The sequence below is a fragment of the Coregonus clupeaformis genome, unplaced genomic scaffold, assembly GCF_020615455.1.
Source record: "Coregonus clupeaformis isolate EN_2021a unplaced genomic scaffold, ASM2061545v1 scaf1179, whole genome shotgun sequence".
Taxonomy (NCBI): Eukaryota; Metazoa; Chordata; class Actinopteri; order Salmoniformes; family Salmonidae; genus Coregonus; species Coregonus clupeaformis.
Window position 1 is genome coordinate 50,001 of NW_025534633.1, and position 5,759 is coordinate 55,759.

Here is a 5,759-nt window from a genome sequence, read left to right on the forward strand (position 1 = left end):
TCTGATTGGCCAGAAGGAAGTTTCACCATCTTGCCCTCTGATTGGCCAGGAGGAAGTTTCACCATCATTTTGATCTCTATATGGTCACTCCACGCTGAGAAGTTCCAAGTGAAAAAGTGTTTGTCTTTGCTCTTTGACCTGAATGTAACCTGCGACCTCTTCCCTGTCAGGTGATCCTGTCTATAGAGGAGGGCTACCGTCTCCCTGCCCCCCTGGGCTGTCCTGTGGTTCTACACCAGTTAATGATATAGTTCTATATATTATCATGTTATTATATTACAGGTGATCCTGTCTATAGAGGAGGGCTACCGTCTCCCTGCCCCCTGGGCTGTCCTGTGGTTCTACACCAGTAAGATATAGTTCTATATATTATCATGATTATATTAAGGTGATCCTGTCTATAGAGGAGGGCTACCCCCCTGCCCCCTGGGCTGTCTGTGGTTCTACAAGTTAATGATATAGTTCTATATATTATCATGTTATTATATTACAGGTGATCCTGTCTATAGAGGAGGGCTACGTCTCCCTGCCCCCTGGGCTGCCCTGTGGTTCTACACCAGTTAATGCTCCACTGCTGGCAGAAGGAGAGAGGGCAGAGACCTCACTTCAACAGCGTGGTTTCCTTCCTGGATAAACTCATCAGGAACCCCAGTAGTCTACTGACACTAGTGGACCACGTACACAGGTAAACCCTGACCCCTAACCGCCGACCCCTAACCGCCGACCCCTAACCTCTGACCCTAACCCCTGACCTTAACCCCTAACTTCTGACCCTAACCCCTAACCCTGACCCTAACCCTGACCCGTAACCTCTGACCCTAACCTCTGACCCTAAACGACCCTAACCCCTTAACTTCTAACCCTAACCTGTAACCTCTGACCCCTGATCCCTGACCCTAACCCAAAGCCCAGTAGTCAGCTAACACTAGTTGACCACGTACACGGATAAGAACAACCAATCAACCGACAACGTCCAGGGGTAAACCTCCCGTCTACATTTCCATTTCCATGGACAATAAAGTGGCGTTGTATTGTAGGGATGTTAACGGTTAACCGTTAATCGGTTAGCCGCCGAAAATACATTTGACCGCTCATGCTTATCAGTCTATAGGTTAATTAGCATAATTAGTGGAATAAAAAAAAATTGTCAGTTAGTCGTCATGTATCTTATTTATCACACACAGAATACAGCACAGAGCCTAGTTCAGACAGCCCCAGAGCAGCTCCTTAAAAAGATGGCACTGGAGTGCAACAAATAACAAGTCTAAATGCAATCACGTGTTAAAAACTGTTTTGAAAAGAGCCACTATTTTTATTTCTCGATCTCAACTCGTAATTAAAGCGCGCTTTCCCACTCGCCATTTCAAGTGCATAGGCTATAGTGAACGGTAGGCAGGCTATCAGCGCATCACCCACCGCTTTACAATGGGAGCTTGAGGCAGTATAATTGTTTTTTGAATCCTGAACATTTTACTTCGGTTCAAATAAAAACGGCATGTCTTGTCTTGCCTTCAAAGTAGCCAAAATCCATCCATAGAAACGTGGAGGCGATTATTTTTCTGAAGACTTCCTCGTGGGTTTAACCATCATTTCCTGTTCCTGTTCTATTGGTTTTCATATCGACTTTATTTCGTTGTCCAGAAGCCAAAGGCACAATCCTGGTCATATTAGCGACCCCATCATGGTTGTTGCTGTTAGATTCCCCCCATCTTTCTAAGTTTTTAATGGATATTTAAATCTCTGTCACATATGGAATCGCTCGCATTAGGTGAGCTGTTTAGAACGGTATTGTCTCGCGAATTTCATTTCGGCAAATGTTTGAAAATGACGTTTTGTTAGCTGCTTCATTTCGGGAGTTGCATGTTCAATAACAGGCTACAGGCTCTTAACTGTAAGACTATGGGCTTGCTATTGTTGCACGTTTCCATTAAGCTGTTAATGACATTTGTTTTTGGGTTCCTTGTATACATTCACAGTATTTTCTGTTAGTCACTTAATTGTACCGTTTGAACAAATTTCAGAGTTTTGTTGACCGGTTAATGAGGGTCGGTTAGTCGGCAGCAAAATTGACCGAAATATGCATCCCTAATCTATTTTATGGATATGACTCCAGGATCCATTGTCCTGATGCTGCTTCTTGTTAGATCGTGTTGTCTTTAGGGGGAAATAGGTTGACAAGCTCCCCTTGATTTGTAGAAGACATGCGGCTCGAAGGACTACATTTCAGAGCGACTCTCCACTGGGCCCAGATCCCATTCGGGATTTCTTGTTTTCTAGTTTTTTATTATTATTATTATTTGTGTATTTGTTTGACATTTTTGCTGCACTGTTAGGAGCTAGTAACATCAGCATTTTACTACCCTGTTAGGAGCTAGGAACATCAGCATTTTACTACCCTGTTAGGAGCTAGTAACATCAGCATTTTACTACCCTGTTAGGAGCTGGTAACATCAGCATTTTGCTACCCTGTTAGGAGCTAGTAACATTAGCATTTTACTACCCTGTTAGGAGCTAGGAACATAAGCATTTTACTACCCTGTTAGGAGCTGGTAACATCAGCATTTTACTACCCTGTTAGGAGCTGGTAACATCAGCATTTTACTACTCTGCTAGGAGCTAGTAACATCAGCATTTTACTACCCTGTTAGGAGCTGGTAACATAAGCATTTGGCTCCACCTGCTCAGTCTTTCTCTCATATCTCCCACTGACTTTCCTCTCTGTATAAACTCAGTTTCCCAGAATCGCTGGAGGACATGCCGGACTACCCCCTGTTCATCTCCATCGGTGATTGGCTGGACTCCATCAAGATGAGCCAATACAAGAACCAGTTCCTGGCATCAGGGTTCACCACCCTGGACTCGGTCTCGACCATGAGTATAGAGTGAGTGGATCCAGAGATACTGTCTGCAGCCCATTCCCTGTATTCTGACCAGAGCCTGTATTACAGCATACATTATTTATGTACTCAATATAACTTGAATGTACTGGATATTAGAGTTCATCTTTTATTTTTTTTGTTTAATACAATAGCACCCAAAACGACAGAAACTCTATATACTGCCCAGACAAAATCAAACATCACCCTGCCCAGACTTACAAATGAGCCCAATTCAGGGTTAAGTGCCTTGCTTAAGGGCACACACTTTCGACATTAGATTTTACATTGGATGGGAAATCCAGTTAACCTAACTGATGTACTGTGTCTCTTCTCTAAACAGTTAACCTAAGTCACACAGTGTCTGTATCTCTTGTCCTCAGGGACCTCCGGCGTGTCGGTGTGTCTCTGATCGGCCATCAGAGGAGGATCGTGAGCAGCATTCAGACTCTCCGTCTACAGTTCCTCACCGCCCAACACAACGGCTTCCACAACTAAACCAACCCCGCCTCTAGGACTGCACAGACAGACAGGACTGGGTGTGTTCGTTAGGCATCAAACGGAAAGAAAACTAAAAAACTGGAAACGGAGAGCGATTACCTGAACTCGTTCAATAAGAAACACCTGTTTCTAAATTCTATATATACGTTCTCTCGGGAGACTGGTGAACCTGTTACTCGTGGACTACAAAGGTCAAAGGTTTCCCAAGGAGGCGTTTTATCCCCTGATCCAGCAGACTGAGGGTCGGAGGTAGTTTCAGGCTACGTCCCCCCGACGGGACCTTTATTCTCTACAGTGGTCAGTTTGGGACAGACACATGCAGTACCAAGCACATGGAGAGACAAGACCACCGGTGTTCTTTCTCTGATCAAGTGGGGGCGGAGACTGACTGAAACAGGACTCTCTGTTTAGAGACCACTACTTTGACTCATGGGGGATGACACAATGTGTCTTATTTATTTCAGATGTTTGTTTCCTGTGAAAAAGCTTGGTTTAGTTTGATTAGATGTCCATGTTTGAATAGATATCCTTGTTAAGTTTGAATAGATATCCACGTTTAGTTTGATTAGATATCCTTGTTAAGTTTGATTAGATATCCATGTTTAGTTTGATTAGATATCCATGTTTAGTTTGATTAGATATCCTTGTTTGAATAGATATCCTTGTTAAGTTTGATTAGATATCCTTGTCAAGTTTGATTAGATATCCTCGTTAAGTTTGATTAGATATCCTTGTTTGAATAGATATCCTCGTTAAGTTTGAATAGATATCCTCGTTAAGTTTGATTAGATATCCTTGTTTAGTTTTCATCCACAATCTTTATCTTTACTCAGCAATATGCAGTTTCCTTAGCTGACTGACTGACAGTGTGTTTCTGCTATGTCATGCCTCGTCACACATTGCCACGCCTTGTTTGGCTTGACAAGGACAGAGAATTCAAGGGCACCAACAGATCTGGGACCAGGCTACAGTTTCCTCACTTGAAGAAGAAGAAGAAGAAGAGTGCCACTCCACTCCACAACAAATCACGAACCGAAAACAACCTCAGACATGTACCATAAGAAATAATTTACTTTGGCTGCAGTCCAATCCATAGTGCTTGAGCATCTAGATCAGGGCTCTCTGACCCTGTTCCTGGAGAGCTACCCTCCTGTAGGTTTTAACTCCAACCCTGTTCCTGGAGAGCTACCCTCCTGTAGGTTTTAACTCCAACCCTGTTCCTGGAGAGCTACCCTCCTGTAGGTTTTAACTCCGACCCTGTTCCTGGAGAGCTACTTCTCCTGTAGGTTTTAACTCCAACCCTGTTCCTGGAGAGCTACCCTCCTGTAGGTTTTAACTCCAACCCTGTTCCTGGAGAGCTACCCTCCTGTAGGTTTTAACTCCAACCCTGTTCCTGGAGAGCTACTCTCCTGTAGGTTTTAACTCCAACCCTGTTCCTGGAGAGCTACCCTCCTGTAGGTTTTAACTCCAACCCTGTTCCTGGAGAGCTACTCTCCTGTAGGTTTTAACTCCAACCCTGTTCCTGGAGAGCTACCCTCCTGTAGGTTTTAACTCCAACCCTGTTCCTGGAGAGCTACTCTCCTGTAGGTTTTAACTCCAACCCTGTTCCTGGAGAGCTACCCTCCTGTAGGTTTTAACTCCAACCCTGTTCCTGGAGAGCTACCCTCCTGTAGGTTTTAACTCCAACCCTGTTCCTGGAGAGCTACCCTCCTGTAGGTTTTAACCCCAACCCTGTTCCTGGAGAGCTACCCTCCTGTAGGTTTTAACCCCAACCCTGTTCCTGGAGAGCTACCCTCCTGTAGGGTTTTAACCCCAACCCTGTTCCTGGAGAGCTACCCTCCTGTAGGTTTTAACTCCAACCCTGTTCCTGGAGAGCTACCCTCCTGTAGGTTTTAACTCCAACCCTGTTCCTGGAGAGCTACCCTCCTGTAGGTTTCAATTCCAACCCTGTTCCTGGAGAGCTACTCTCCTGTAGGTTTTAACTCCAACCCTGTTCCTGGAGAGCTACCCTCCTGTAGGTTTTAACTCCAACCCTGTTCCTGGAGAGCTACCCTCCTGTAGGTTTTAACTCCAACCCTGTTCCTGGAGAGCTACTCTCCTGTAGGTTTTAACTCCAACCCTGTTCCTGGAGATCTACCCTCCTGTAGGTTTTAACTCCAACCCTGTTCCTGGAGAGCTACCCTCCTGTAGGTTTTAACTCCAACCCTGTTCCTGGAGAGCTACCCTCCTGTAGGTTTTAACTCCGACCCTGTTCCTGGAGAGCTACTCTCCTGTAGGTTTTAACTCCAACCCTGTTCCTGGAGAGCTACCCTCCTGTAGGTTTTAACTCCAACCCTGTTCCTGGAGAGCTACCCTCCTGTAGGTTTTAACTCCAACCCTGTT

General features: G+C 44.9%; 1 pseudogene; it reads left to right on the top strand.

Moving 5' to 3' along the window:
• The window catches only part of LOC121562044, a 40,299-nt pseudogene extending 35,740 nt beyond the window's left edge, over positions 1-4,559 (top strand).
• The last annotated feature ends 1,200 nt before the right edge of the window (positions 4,560-5,759 follow it).